We start from the raw sequence: 15,818 nt of genomic DNA, 5'->3' as shown, positions 1-15,818 counted from the left end.
AATCCCTCTATGAAGCTTGGGAAAGATACAAGCAGCTGACCAAGAGATGTCCATCTGACATGTTTTCAGAATGGACCATATTAGATATATTCTATTATGGTCTCTCTGAATTTTCGAAAATGTCACTGGACCATTCTGCAGGCGGATCTATTCACCTGAAGAAAACGCCTGAAGAGGCTCAAGAACTCATTGACATGGTTGCAAACAACCAGTTCATGTACACCTCTGAGAGGAATTCCGTGAATAATGGAGTAACTCAGAAGAAAGAAGTTCTTGAAATTGATGCTCTGAACGCCATACTGGCTCAGAACAAAATGTTGACTCAACAGGTCAACATAATCTCTCAAAATCTGAATGGATTGCAACATGCATCCAACAGTACTAGAGAGACAGCTTCTGAAGAAGCTTATGATCCTGAGAACCCTGCCATGGCAGAGGTTAATTACATGGGTGAACCTTATGGAAACACCTATAACTCATCATGGAGAAATCATCCAAATTTCTCATGGAAGGATCAACAAAAACCTCAACAAGGTTTTAACAATGGTGGACGCAACAGGCTGAACAATAGTAAGCCATATCCATCATCTTCTCAGCAACAGACAGAGAATTCTGAACAAAATAATTCTAATTTAGCCAATATAGTCTCTGATCTGTCAAAGGCCACTTTCAGTTTCATGAATGAAACCAGATCTTCCATCAGAAATCTGGAGGCACAAGTAGGCCAGCTGAGTAAGAAAGTTATTGAAACTCCTCCCAGTATTCTCCCAAGCAATACAGAAGAGAATCCAAAAGGAGAGTGCAAGGCCATTGATGTGATCAAAGTGGCCGAATGCACTAGGGAGGAGGAGGACGAAAATCCCAGTGAGGAAGACCTCCTGGGACGTCCTTCAAGCAAGAAGGAGTTTCCTATTAAGGATCCAGAGGAATCTGAGGCTCATCTAGAGACCATAGAGATTCCATTAAATCTCCTTCTGCCATTCATGAGCTCTGAAGACTATTCATCCTCTGAAGAGAATGAAGATGTAACTGGAGAGCAAGTTGCTCAATATTTAGGAGCTATCATGAAGATGAATGCCAAATTGTTTGGTAATGAGACTTGGGAAAGTGAACCTCCCTTGCTCATTAGTGAACTAGATACTTGGATTCAGAGAACTCTACCTCAAAAGAAGCAAGATCCTGGCAAGTTCTCAATACCTTGTACCATTGGCACCATGAGCTTTGAAAAAGCTCTATGTGACCTGGGGTCAGGGATAAATCTTATGCCACTCTCTGTAATGGAGAAGCTGGGGATCATTGAGGTACAACCTGCCTTGTTCTCATTACAATTGGCAGACAAGTCCATGAGACAAGCTTATGGAATAGTAGAGGACGTGCTAGTAAAGGTTGAAGGCCTTTACATCCCTACTGATTTCATAATCCTAGACACTAGGAAAGAAGATGATGAATGCATCATCCTAGGAAGACCTTTCCTAGCCACAGCAGGAGCTGTGATAGATGTCAACAGAGGTGAGTTAGTCCTTCAATTGAATGGGGACTACCTTGTGTTTAAGGCACATGGCCATCCCTCTGTGACAAAAGAGAGTAAGCATGAAGAGCTTCTCTCAGTTCAGAGTCAAGAAGAGCCCACACAGTCAAACTCTAAGTTTGGTGTGGTGAGGCCACAACCAAACTCTAAGTTTGGTGTTAAGACCCCATATCCAAACTCTAAGTTTGGTGTTGGGACTACACTAACGTTGACCTGATCACCTTGTGGCTCCATGAGAGCCACTGTCAAGCTATTGACATTAAAGAAGCGCTTGTTGGGAGGCAACCCAATTTTATTTATCTAATTTTATTTTATTTTGTTTCATTGTTATTTTTGTGTTTAATTAGGTACATGATCATGAGGAGTCACGAAAAAATCAAAAAAATTAAAAACAGAGTCAAAAACAGAAGAAAAAAATTTTTCACCATGGAGGACGCACGGGCTGGCGTTCAACGCCAGTAAAGTGCATCTGGCCGGCGTTCAACGCCAGAACAGAGCACCATTCTGGCGCTGAACGCCAGAAACAAGCAACATTCTGGCGCTGAACGCCAGGAATGTGCCCAGAGAGGAAAAACTGGCGCTGAACGCCAGTAACAAGCATCAAACTGGCGTTCAACGCCAGAAACATGCTTTACATGGGCGTTGAACGCCCAGAATGTGCACCAATGGGCGCTTAAACGCCAGAATGGTGTGCCAAGGCATTTTACATGCCTATTTGGTGCAGGGATGGAATTCCTTGACACCTCAGGATCTGTGGACCTCACAGGATCCCCACCTACCTCGCCCTCTCTCACTCCATTCATGGTCATCCCTTCTGTTTTTCATTCACCACCTACATCTATCCACTCTTCCCCATACACCCCAACTTCTCTTTCCCACCCAATCCCACCCATATAGCCGAATCCATCTCCCCTCACTCACCTCCATCTTCTTCTTCTTGTTCTCTTCTTTCTTTTCTTGCTCGAGGGCGAGCAATATTTTAAGTTTGGTATGGTAAAAGCATAGCTTTTTTGCTTTTCCATTACCATTAATGGCACCTAAAGCCAGAGAAACCTCAAAGGGAAGACAAAAAGCTTCCACCTCTGAGTCATGGGAGATGGAAAGACTAATATAAGCTGGAATAGCTCAGTTGGTTAGAACATGTGGCTGCAAATCAAGAGATCCATGAGATACCTCAGGGAATAAATTATCCTCCACACAAATATTGGAAGCAACTAAGGGTAGAAACACCAAAATTACTAGGAATCATTCAACAGAAGCAAAGAAGAGACATAGAAGAGCTCAAAGAGCACCATTGGACCTTCAAAAAGGCGCCACCCTCACTCAGGTGGATTCATTCCTTGTTCTTATTTCTTTCTGCTTTTCGATTTTTAAGTATTGTGTTTATCTATGTTTTTTGTCTTTATTTCATGATCATTAGTATGTAACCATGCCTTAAAGCTATGAATAAAATCCATTAATCCTTCACCTCTCTTAAAAGAAAAATGTTTTAATTCAAAAGAACAAGAAGTACATGAATTTCGAAAATAGCTCTTGAATTTAGTTTAATTATATTGATGTGGTGACAATATTTTTGTTTTCTGAATGAATGCTTGAACAGTGCATATGTCTTTGGATCTTGTTGTTTATGAATGTTAAAATTGTTGGCTCTTGAAAGAATGATGAACAAAGAGAAATATTATTGATGATCTGAAAAATCATGAAATTGATTCTTGAAGCAAGAAAAAGCAGTGAAAAAGAAGAAATTCGAAAAAAAAATGGCTAAAAAGAGTATATAGAAAAAGAAGGAGCAGTAGAAAAAGCCAATAGCCCTTAAAACTAAAAGGCAAGGGTAAAAAGGATCCAAGGCTTTGAGCATCAATGGATAGGAGGGCCCAAGGAAATAAAATCCAGGCCTAAGCGGCTAAATCAAGCTGTCCCTAACCATGTGCTTGTGTCATGAAGGTCCAAGTAAAAAGCTTGAGACTAAGTGATTAAAGTCGTGATCCAAAGCAAAAGAGTGTGCTTAAGAGCTCTGGACACCACTAACTGGGGACTTTAGCAAAGCTAAGTCACAATCTGAAAAGGTTCACCCAGCTATGTGTCTGTGGCATTTGTGTATCCGGTGGTAATACTAGAAAACAAAGTGCTTAGGGCTACGGCCAAGACTCATAAGTAGCTGTGTTCAAGAATCAACATACTTAACTAGGAAATTCAATAACACTATCCGAAATTCTAAGTTCCTAGAGAAGCCAATCATTCTAAACTTCAAAGGAAAAAGTGAGATGCCAAAACTGTTCAGGAGCAAAAAGCTACAAGTCCCGCTCATTTAATTATAATTAAAATTCATTGATATTTCTGAATTTATAGTATATTCTCTTCTTTTTATCCTATTTGATTTTCTGTTGCTTGGGGACAAGCAACAATTTAAGTTTGGTGTTGTGATGAGCGGATAATTTATACGCTTTTTGGCATTGTTTTTAGGCAGTTTTTAGTAAGTTTAAGCTACTTTTAGGGATGTTTTCATTAGTTTTTATGTTAAAATCACATTTCTGAACTTTACTATGAGTTTGTGTGTTTTTCTGTGATTTCAGGTAAATTCTGACTGAAATTGAGGGATTTGAGCAAAACTCTGAAAAAGGCTGACAAAAGGACTGCTGATGCTGTTGGAATCTGACCTCCCTGCACTCGAAATGGATTTTCTGGAGCTACAGAACTCCAATTGGCGCGCTCTCAACGGCTTTGGAAAGTAGACATCCAGGGCTTTCCAGCAATATATAATAGTCCATACTTTATTCGGAAATTGACGACGTAACTTGGCGTTGAACGCCAAGTACATGCTGCTGTCTGGAGTTAAACGCCAGAAAAACGTCATGATCCGGAGTTGAACGCCCAAAACACGTCATAACTCGGAGTTCAACTCCAAGAGAAGCCTCAGCTCATGGATTGATCAAGCTCAGCCCAAGCATACACCAAGTGGGCCCCAGAAGTGGATTTATGCATCAATTACTTACTCATGTAAACCCTAGGAGCTAGTTTATTATAAATAGGATGATTTACTAGTGTATTAGACATCCTGGATTGTATTTTGAATCTAGTGAACACGTTTTGGGGGCTGGCCATTCGGCCATGCCTGGACCTCTTACTTATGTATTTTCAACGGTGGAGTTTCTGCACACCATAGATTAAGGGTGTGGAGCTCTGCTGTACCTCAAAGTATTAATGCAGTTCTATTTTCTTTTATTCAATTCTCTCTTATTCTTATTCCAAGATATTCATTCGCACCCAAGAACATGATGAATGTGATGATTAAATAACCCTCATTATCATTCTCACTTATGAACGCGTGTGATTGACAACCACTTCCGTTCTACATGCAACAAGGCTTGAATGTGTATCTCTTAGATTCCCCAACAGAATCTTCGTGGTATAAGTTAGATAGATGGCGGCATTTATGAGGATCCAGAAAGTCTCACCTTGTCTGTGGTATTCCGAGTAGGATCCTGGAAATCCGGAAAGTCGCACCTTATCTGTGGTATTCCGAGTAGGATTCCGGTAATGAATGACTGTGACGTGCTTCAGACTTGCAAGTGCTGGGCGTTAGTGACAAACGCAAAAGAATCAAGGGATTCTATTCCAGTAGGCACAGGAACCAACCAGTGATTAGCCGTGCTGTGACAGAGTGCGTGAGCGTAGTTTTTACTGCGAGGATGGGATGTAGCCATCAACCATGGGTGATGCCTCCAGACGATTAGCCATGCGAGTGACAGCCGCAGAGGACCATTTTCCCGAGAGGATTGAAAGTAGCCACCGCTGATGGTGAACCCCTATACACAGCTTGCCATGGAAAGGAGTAAGAAGGATTGAGTTGAAGCAGTGGGAAGGCAGGCGTCCTTGAGTCATACAGTATCTCCATGCACTTATCTGAAATTCTCACCAATGAATCTGCATAAGTATCTCTATCCTTTTTATTATTTATTTTCTATTTTATTCCATTAATCAAATTTAAACTAATAATCCAATTATCCTTGAATCCACCTGACTGAGATCTACAAGGTGACCATAGCTTGCTTCATACCAACAATCTCTGTGGATTCGACCCTTACTCACGTAAGGTTTATTACTTGGACGACCCAGTACACTTGCTGGTTAGTTGAACGGAGTTGTGAATTCAACCAGTGCCATAATAATGATTTCTCTCACAAGAGTCACAATAGTTTTTGTGTACATACTATAGAGCCAATATTGTTGATCACAATTTCGTCCACCAGTCTGCGGCATTCCATTCAAAGAGATCGACATTATCTTTTAAGAACTGTATGAGGGACTCCTTTATATCTCCTTTTAAGATTGCACCAATATTGGACGTTTTCTCTGGGACATCTCCGATCTGGACTTTTTTTATCTCATCTTCGGGTTGTGGACGAAGTTCTTCTCGACCTTGACTTCTCCCAAGTTCGATGGTGTGGATTTCTTCTCCTTTGCCTCTGAGATTCAGACTTTCATTGTAACAGTGGCGTGCTATTTTCTGGTCTTCTTTTATCGTAGCGATCCCTTCTGTAGTTGGGAACTTCATGCATAGATTTGGAGTCGAGACTACTACCCCGAGCTGATTTAGCGTTGTTTGACCTACTAAGGAATTGGAGGCTGAGCTTACGTCGACCACGATGTAGTCTATGTTGAGTGTCCTTGACCGGTTTCCTTTTCCAAAGGTTGTGTGTAGATAGATGTATCCCAGTGGTTGGATTGGAGTGTCTCCTAATCCGAATAAGCTATTTGGATATGCTCTGAGCTCTTTTTCCTCTAGGCCGAGTTTGTCGAAAGCTGTTTTGAATAAGATATCAGCCGAGCTTTCTTGGTCCACCAGTGTGCGGTGGATGTTTACATTGGCCAATATGATAGTGATGACCATGGGATCGTCGTGTCCCAAGATGATCCTAGCCACGTCCTCTTTAGTGAAAGTAATAGTAGGGAGGTCGGGTGCTCCTTCTCCTCCTTCGACGTAATATACTTCCTTATGGTTCATTTTGCGAGATGATTTGGAGATTCCTCCTCCTGCAAATCCACCATGTATCATGTGGACATGTCTTTCTGGGGTGCGAGGTGGTCGTTCAGTTTGTTCGACCTCTTCATCCCTTCTTCTTTTTCTAGGCTCATATGTCTTGCTGGCTAAGTACCGATCTAGTCTCCCTTCTTTTACCAATTTTTCTATGACATTCTTCAAGTCGAAGCACTCGTTGGTGGGATGTCCATAGATTCGATGGTATTCACAGTATTCCGTCTGATTTTCTCCTCTTTTTTTGCTTTTAAGTGGGCGAGGTGGTGGGATCTTCTCAATGTGGCATACTTCTCGGTATACTTCCACAAGAGACACCCGGAGATGGGTGTAATTGTGGTATTTCTTAATCTTCTCTCTATGCTGATCTTCTTTTTTCTTGGACTCTTTATCCTTATCTCGAGAGGAGTAAAAGGATCCGAATTTCGAGGTCTCTCCTAGTCGACAGTTTTCTTCCATCTTGATGTACTTCTCTGCTCGTTCTTGTACTTCATTCAGAGATGTGGGATGTTTCTTTGATATGGAGTGACTAAAAGGTCCCTCTCGTAGGCCATTGATGAGACCCATAATGGTTGCTTCAGTTGGCAGACTTTGTATGCCCAAGCATGCTTTGTTAAATCTTTCCATGTAGTTGCGAAGACTTTCCTGATCTCCTTGCTTGATTCCTAATAGGCTTGGGGTGTGCTTAGTTTTGTCCTTCTAGATGGAGAATCTGGCAAGAAACTTTCCAGCTAAGTCATCAAAGCTTGCGACGGACCTCGGGGGCAGATTGTCGAACCATTTAATTGCTATTTTTTGTTAAGGTAGTCAAGAAGGCTTTGCACCGAATTGCATCTGATGCATCGGTGAGATACATTTTACTTCTGAAATTACTGAGATGATGGCTTGGATCTGATGTGCCGTCGTACGGGGTCATGTCGGGAGCTTTGAAGTCCTTTGGGATTTTGGCTTTCATAATCTCTTTGGTGAATGGGTCTTGATCTTTGCAGGGGTTATCTTCATGACTGGATCAAGTAGTCTTGGTTTTTAGATCGGCATCAAGTTTTAAGAGTTTGTCCTCTAACTCTTTACGTCACCTAGTTTCCCTTCGAAGGTCTTTCTCAGCTTCTCGTTGGTGCTCAGCCTCCTTTTTGAGTTGTTTGAGACGATTTTGTTGAGCTTGGAGTGCTTCCAGGATTTGTATGTTTGGTGAATTCTTGTCTCCGTTTGGTTGAGACGTTTCCTTTGGTGTGGTGTCTGCGTCCTTCTGTGGCATTCTATTTTCTAGATTTAAGTTGTGGTCGTTGTCAGGGTTGTCTGCCAAGTTCATTGAGTTGCATTAATCTCTTTTATCCAATAGCTTGCTCATCAAAATTTAGTAGTTTTAGGGCCTAGAAGGCTCTGTGCTCCAGTTTAACTGGTAAGTGGCAAGCCTTGCCAAATACTAGTTGGTATGGTGACATCCCAATGGGAGTCTTGAAGGCCGTCCTGTAGGCCCATAGAGCATCGTCTAGCTTCCTAGACCAGTCCTTTGCTGAACTTCCAATAGTTTTTTCAAGTATTCGTTTCAGCTCTCTGTTGGAGATCTCGGCTTGCCTGTTGGTCTGTGGGTGGTATGAAGTTGCCACTTTGTGTTTGACTCCATATCTGAGAAGGAGTGCTTCCAGTTGTTTGTTGCAGAAGTGTGATCCTCTATCACTAATGAGAGCTCTGAAAACTCCAAATATGCTGAAGATGTTCCTTCTCAAGAAGCTTATCACAACCTTGTTGTCATTTGTTGCAGTAGCTATGGCCTCTACCTATCTTGAAACATAATCAACATCCACTAATATGTAGCTATTTGAGTATGAGGTTGGGAATGGTCCCATACATCAAATAGTTCCAGCTCTAGTATGTATTGCTGTGGCATCTTATTCCTCTTGGTTAGATTACCAGCCCTTTGACATTCATTACACCTTGACACCATTTCCTTGGCATCCTTAAAAACTGTTGGCCAGTAAAATCCGGATTGAAGCACTTTTGCTGCTGTCCTTTCTCCCCTGAAGTGACCTCCATATGCTGACCTATGGCACTGCCATAACACTTCATACCCTTCTTCATGGGATATACACCTTCTTAGGACACCATCATTACACTTTTTGAACAAATATGGGTCATCCCAGATGTAGTGTCTGGCATCCTTGATTAGCTTCCTCCTCATGTGCTTATTGATGTTAGTTGGTAGCTCCCCAATAGCCTTGAAGTTAGCTATGTCTGTGAACCAAGGGGCTACTCGAATCATCATCAATTGTTCATCAGGAAAGCTTTCATTTACTGCAACTTGCTGCATTTCTTCTTCTTGTGGAATCCTTGAGAGGTGGTCAGCTACCTTGTTCTCTGCTCCGCTCCTATCTTTAATCTCAATATCAAATTCTTGGAGCAGCAAGATCTACCTTATTAGTATGGGCTTAGATTCTTGTTTGGTAAGCAAGTATTTGAGTGCTGCATGATCAGTGAACACAATTACTTTTGAGCCAATGAGATATGATCTAAATTTATCAAAAGCAAAAACTATGGCTAAAAGTTCTTTCTCTGTGGTGGTATAGTTCCTTTGATTCTTATTAAGGACCTTGCTAGAATAGTAGATTACATGTACTAGCTTGTCTTTCCTCTGTCCTAGGACAACACTAACAGTAAAATCAGATGCATCACACATTAGTTCAAAGGGAAGATCCCAACTTGGTGGTGCTATAATAGGTGCAGATGACAGTCTCTTTTTGAGTTCATCAAAGGCTACCATGCATTCTCTATCAAAAACAAAAGGAGTATTTGAGACAAGTAGGTTGCTAAGGGGTTTTGCAATCTTTGAAAATTCTTTAATAAACCTCCTATAGAACCCAGTATGTCCCAAAAAGCTTCTGATTTCTTTGACATTGCAAGGTGGAGGTAATTTTTCAATTACTTCCACTTTTGCTCTGTCTACTTCTATGCCATCTTTTGAAATCTTGTGACCAAGAACCACCCCTTCAGTTACCATAAAATGGCACTTATCCCAGTTCAAAACCATGTTGGTTTCTTGACACCTTTTTAGCACAAGAAAAAGATGGTATAGACAATCAGAATATGAGTCCCTAAACACAGAGAAATCATCCATAAATATTTCTATGAACTTCTCAATCATATTTGAAAAAATGGAGAGCATGCACCTTTGGAATGTGGCAGGTGCATTGCACAATCCAAAGGGAATCCTCCTATAAGCAAAAACGTCATATGGACAAGTAAATGAAGTTTTTTCCTGATCTTTGGGATCTACAACAATCTGGTTGTAGCTCGAATATCCATCTAGAAAATAATAATACTCATGTCCTGCCAGTCTTTCAAGCATTTGGTCCATGAATGGTAGGGGAAAGTGATCCTTCCGGGTGGCTTCATTAAGTTTTCGGTAGTCAATGAACATACGCCATTCGGTCACCGTTCTTGTGGGTATCAATTCATTCTTCTCATTTGCCACAACAGTGATCCCTCCCTTCTTAGGAACTACTTGCACTGGGCTTACCCAAGGGCTGTCCGAGATGGGGTAGATCACCCCTGCTTGCCACAACTTCAATACTTCTTTCTGAACCACTTCATTCATAGTTGGGTTCAACCTCCTTTGTTGCTGTCTTAAGGGTTTGGCATCCTCTTCAAGTAAGATTTTATGCATGCACATTGAAGGGCTGATCCCCTTTAAATCTGAAAGTGCCCAGCCTATGGCATCCTTATGTTGTCTCAGCACTTGGATAAGTTCCTCTTCTTGTTCCTTACTCAGACTTGAATTTATGATTACTGGGTAAGTGTTGTTAGCACCCAGATATGCATACTTCAAGCTGGGTGGTAAAGCTTTCAGCTCTAGTTTTGGTGACTCTGCATCTTTGTTGTCTGTGGTAGTTGGCATGATTGAGTTCCTTATGGTTGATTGTGGTAGTTTTCCATCTGATGCTTGCTCCAGCTCAATATTTTCTTCGCATTATTCTTCTCCCATAACTTCTTGAACTATCTATTCCATGGTGTCTACCAGCATGCATTCTCCTATAGGTTCCTTGGGGTAACTCATTGCTTTGAAAACGTTGAAGACCATTTTTTCTTCATGTAATCTCAAGACTAATTCTCCTTTTTACACATCAATGATGGCTCCAGCAGTAGCTAGAAATGGTCTTCCTAGGATAATTAATGTGTTGGCTTCTTCTTCCATGTCCAGCACAATAAAATCAGCAGGGAAAATGAACTCTCCCACTTTCACTAGCAAGTCTTCCACCACCCCATGTGGAAACTTAAATGTTCTGTCAGCCAATTGGAGTGCCATTCTTGTTGGCTTGGCTTCCTCAATCTTCATTCTTCTCATCATGGTTAGGGACATAAGATTTATGCTAGCTCCTAAATCACACAAAGCTTTCTCAATAATGATGTCCCCTATGATGCAGGAGATTTGAAAACTCCCTAGGTCTTTCAGTTTTTTAGGCAACTTCTTCTGTATGATGGCGCTGCACTCCTCAGTCAATACTATGGTTTCTTTTGCTTCCCAGTTCCTCTTTTTGGTTGTAAGCTCCTTCATGAACTTGGCATAGAGTGGCATTTGTTCTAATGCTTCAGCAAATGGTATGTTGATTTGAAGCCTCTTGAAGATCTCTAGGAACTTAGAGAACTGGCCATCCTTCCCATCTTTTCTGAATCTTTGTTGGTATGGTGCCTTTGGCACATAAGGCTTCAAAACTGGTTTTGGTGGAGGTGAAACTGGGGTCTCCCCTTCATCCTCGTTTCCATGTTTTGGTGCAACCTCTTCATGATTATCTTTGCTTGGGGCTCTTTCCTCTACAACCTTCCCACTTCTTAGAGTTATGGCTTTGCATTCCCCTCTTGGGTTAGCCATGGTATCGCTGGAAAATGTGTGTGTGGAAAGTAGAATTTGTTTGGACAAAATTCCCACTTGTGCTTCCAACTTTGAGATTGATGCACCTTGATTTTTTAGATTTGACCTATATTCCTCTTGATTAGCATCTATCCTTCTGCCAGTTTGTGCTTGTCTGTCCATGAGGGAGGAGACTACCCCTGAAATCTGGGATGATAGTTGTGCTTTTGCATTCTCCATCCTCTCAAAGTTGCTATTGATTTCACATGGTTGCATAGTTGAGGATGGTGCATCTTGATTGAGGTTGTTGTGTATGGGTTGGTTGTTATGGTAGGCTGTATTTTGTGAGTTATGGTAGGGTCTATGGTTCCCTATTTGATGGTTGGGGTTGTGGTTTTATTGATTTGATGGATAAGGCTTGTTGTGGTCCTGGTTATGGTTTTTGTTAATTTTCCCACCCAAAGTTTAGGTAGTTCTTCCAACCTGGGTTGTATGTCTTAGAGTGTGGGTCATATGGTGTTCTGGATGAATTGTGCACATAATTAACTTGTTCCCAGTCACCTTCAGATTCTGATGCAATTCTTTCTTGTTGAGGAGTTTGATCTTAAATAACTGAGGCTTGGTTGGCCTCCATTCTCTTGGTTAAGGCTGCCATTTGTGCTGCAATTGCCTTGTTCTGAGCTAACAAAGCATCTACAGAGTTGAATTCTAGCACTCCCTTCTTCTGGGTCCTTTCTGAGGCATAGAAATACTCATTTTCAGCTACAGTTTCAATGACGTCTATGGCCTCTTCAATGGTTTTCTTTTTATTGAGTGAGCCTCCTGAAGAGTGATCCACTGCCTTCTTTGATTCATAGGATAGTCCCTCATAAAAGATATGTAGCTGTACCCACTCATTGAACATTTCCAGTGGGCATCTTCTTGTTAGATCTTTGAATCTCTCCCAGGCCTCATAGAGTGTTTCTCTATCTTGTTGTCTGAAAGTTTGCACCTCAGCTCTCATAGAGTGTTTCCAGTGGGCTATCCTTGGGGAATGAGTCCAACCACTTTGCTGTCTGATGCCAAGGCATCTTAGGCTAGTTTCACTAGCATTTTTCTGTTAGTTTTAGTTGTTTTATGCATTTTCTTGAGCTTAAAGTAACCAAAAATGGTTAAATGAATAACAAAGCAATGAACCATCCAAACAGTATGATTTTGATGCAAATTTCATGAGTTTTTAGTTATATTACTTGAATGCTATGAATGAAAGATTTCTCATGAAATTTTGCAAGACTTTGATGCAGTTGTTTGGATGATTTCAGGGAAGAAGAGGCTAGGCAAGGAAGCAACAAAATCAATAAAGGAAGCTTGAATATCACATGTGGAGTTTAAGCTCCAGTTTAAGCTTAAACTGGAGCTTAAACGCCAAAATCATGAAAGCTGAGGAAAGGCTGAAAGTGGCGTTAACCTTAAACTGGAAGTTAAACGCCAGAATTGAAAGCACCAGGGAGCCATTTCCACGTTTAAGCTCCAGTTTAACCTTAAACTGGAGCTTAAACGTGTTCGACCATTCTCCTCCAGGGTTGCGTTTTGCATTTCCACGTTTAAGCTCCAGTTTAAGCTTAAACTGGAGCTTAAACGTGTTCGACCTTTACCCTCCAGGATGGCTTTCCTCCATTTCCACGTTTAAGCTTCAGTTTAACCTTAAACTGAAGCTTAAACGTGTTCGACAATTCCACACTCCAGGGTTGCCTTCTTCCATTTCCACGTTTAAGCTTCAGTTTAACCTTAAACTGAAGCTTAAACGTGTTCGACTTATATCACCTCCAGGAGTGTCCAACGTTTAAGTTGCAGTTTAAGCTTAAACTGCAACTTAAACGCCACTAATTTAAAAGGTTTCTGGGCCAAAGATATTGCAGTTTAAGTTAGCATTTGAGCACAAACATTAACTTAAACGTACTCTGGTATGAAACCCAATTGAATACCATGGTTTATGGGATTGGGCCTGAAGAATTGATGAGTCTGGAACTTCAATTTGTTGAGTCATGTGTCATTACTTGATTATCACTAAGTTGGCTCAATGAATGTTACAGAATTGGATCAGCAGCCTCATCAGGATTATGGATCATAAACCCAAAGCAAAAGGAAATCAGGGAAAGGCCTCAAAGCCCAAGAAACACAACAGAAGCTCAATTTAGAAAGTGTATAAATAGGATAGAATTGAAGTTGGTTAACAGACTGAGAACTTTTGGATCATTTTTTTCTAGTTTTCATACTTTTTGTAATTGAATTTAGAGCTATGACTCACTAAACCCCTTTCATTGGGTTAGGGAGCTCTATTGTAATTCAATGAATCAATAATAGTTTTTATCTTCTTCTTCAATCTTTTCTCTTGAATTTTGTTAGAAAGCTTCTCGATCTAATTCCATTGGTTAGTTGTCTTGGGAAAGAAACTATCCATAATTGGAATCCTTCGGAACCTTGGGAAAGGAATGGAGGATTCATGCTAGAGAAGCTTTCTCACAGTGAATTGGATTGGGGTTTGGATGGATATTGTGACATGTAATCCTACCAAATTGTGGTTCATGAAACTGTGTGGTATAATCAGAGATCGAGCATTATCTCTTCTTATGAACATTTAAACCAAGGGATTGGGAATTTGTTTGTTTTTAGAGAGAATTGGTGAGCCAAGGGATTGGGATCCAATCATATAAGATTGCCAAGCAAAATTCAATGAATGCATTGGTTGAGGAAGGGATAAAAATATTTTGATTCGGAGATCTCAATATCTCCTGAAACCCAATGAATTCCCCATTTCTGATCTACCACTTTCTCTTTACATTCTGCAATTAAATTCATGCAATCACCCCGATCCCCTTTTAATTTCAGCAATTTAACTTCTAGCTCTTTAATTCATGCAATTTAAGATTCCGCAAATTTCAATTTCTTGCCATTTACGTTTCCCGCCAATTTTACATTCCGCAATTCTCATCTAAATCTTGATTCCGCTCAACTAGAACACACTTCTAATCTAAATTGCTCACTCAACCAATCCTTGTGGGATTCGACCTCACTCTATTGTGAGTTTTTACTTGATGATAACCGGTGCACTTGCCGGAAGGAATTTTTGCCGATCGTGCAATTTCCTAAAATCGTAGCTATCAAGTTTATGGCTATCAAGTTTATGGCGCCGTTGCCGGGGATTGGTTTTCGATTGACAATTCTCAAATTGGAAGTTAACTAGATTGAGCATTTTTCTTGTTTTGTTAATTCAGTTCAAGTTACTTGTTGAATTTTAATTTCTGCACTCTGTTACTTGCTTTCTTTCTTTATGCCTTTAAATTCAAGCAACTAACTCACTGACTCACTAACTATTTGAATTAATTCCTCAACTGCTCTAACCATACTCTTCCATTAACCAAGAGTATTTCACTTGTTTGTTGCCTGTGCTGTGTTCTTGAATGACAGGTAGGAGAGGAGAGACATCAACTCATCCATATACAGAACCAGAGAGGACCTTTCATAAACTTAGAAGGGAAGCAAGAGGGAAGAGAGTACTGGGAGAAGAAGAATCTGAAGGAGAATCTGAGGACAATTTTGAGGAAGCTCTAGATCTCAACATGGATAGAGAAGTTCACAACCATGAGAAGGCTGATGGAAACAATGCCATTCCTGAGAGGAGGGTTCTTGGTTCATACATAAACCCAACCTCTGGGAATTGTGGTAGCAGCATTCAGAAACCACCCATTCAGGCCAACAATTTTGAACTCAAACCACAGCTAATATCATTGGTGGAGAATCATTGTTCATTTGGTGGGAGTGCTAATGAAGATCCAAACCAACATCTCACAAAATTCCTGAGAATTTGCGACACCGTGAAGTCCAATGGAGTCCAGGAAGATGCCTATAAACTGCTCTTGTTCCCATTTTCACTTAGGGACAAGGCAGCTAAGTGGCTAGAATCATTCCCAAGGGGGAGCCTAACAACCTGGGATGAGGTGGAAAGCAAGTTTCTGGCACGTTTCTACCCCCCACAAAAGGTCAATAGGCTTCGATCTGAGGTTCAGACTTTTAGACAACAAGATGGTGAAACTCTCTACGAGGCATGGGAGAGGTTCAAGGAGTTGACAAGGAAATGCCCACCAGACATGTTCCATGACTGGGTGCAATTGCATATTTTCTATGATGGACTTTCTTATGAATCAAGGAAGGCTATAGACCATTCATCAGGAGGTTCATTGAACAGGAAAAAGACTGTGGAAGAAGCCATTGAAGTGATTGAGACAGTGGCTGAGAATGAGTACTACTATGCTTCAGAGAGACACAACACTAAGGGAGTCATGGAGCTGAACCATGTTGATAAAATTCTAGCCCAAAACAAGGTGTTTGCCAAGCAACTAGCAGAGCTCACCAGGAAATTAGAAACAAAGCAA

At 40.9% G+C, this 15,818-nt stretch overlaps 1 non-coding gene across 1 annotated transcript; it reads right to left on the bottom strand.

Annotated features, from left to right (window-relative positions):
• Positions 1-15,431: 15,431 nt before the first annotated feature.
• LOC112799495 (small nucleolar RNA R71) lies at positions 15,432-15,535 on the bottom strand. The gene has a single exon (XR_003201073.1). It is a non-coding gene; the product is annotated as a small nucleolar RNA R71 (small nucleolar RNA).
• Positions 15,536-15,818: the final 283 nt, after the last annotated feature.

Source organism: Arachis hypogaea, chromosome 4, assembly GCF_003086295.3.
Source record: "Arachis hypogaea cultivar Tifrunner chromosome 4, arahy.Tifrunner.gnm2.J5K5, whole genome shotgun sequence".
NCBI classification, from domain to species: domain Eukaryota; kingdom Viridiplantae; phylum Streptophyta; class Magnoliopsida; order Fabales; family Fabaceae; genus Arachis; species Arachis hypogaea.
Note: the sequence above shows the minus strand (reverse complement) of the source record. Positions and strands in the feature narration are given on the sequence as shown.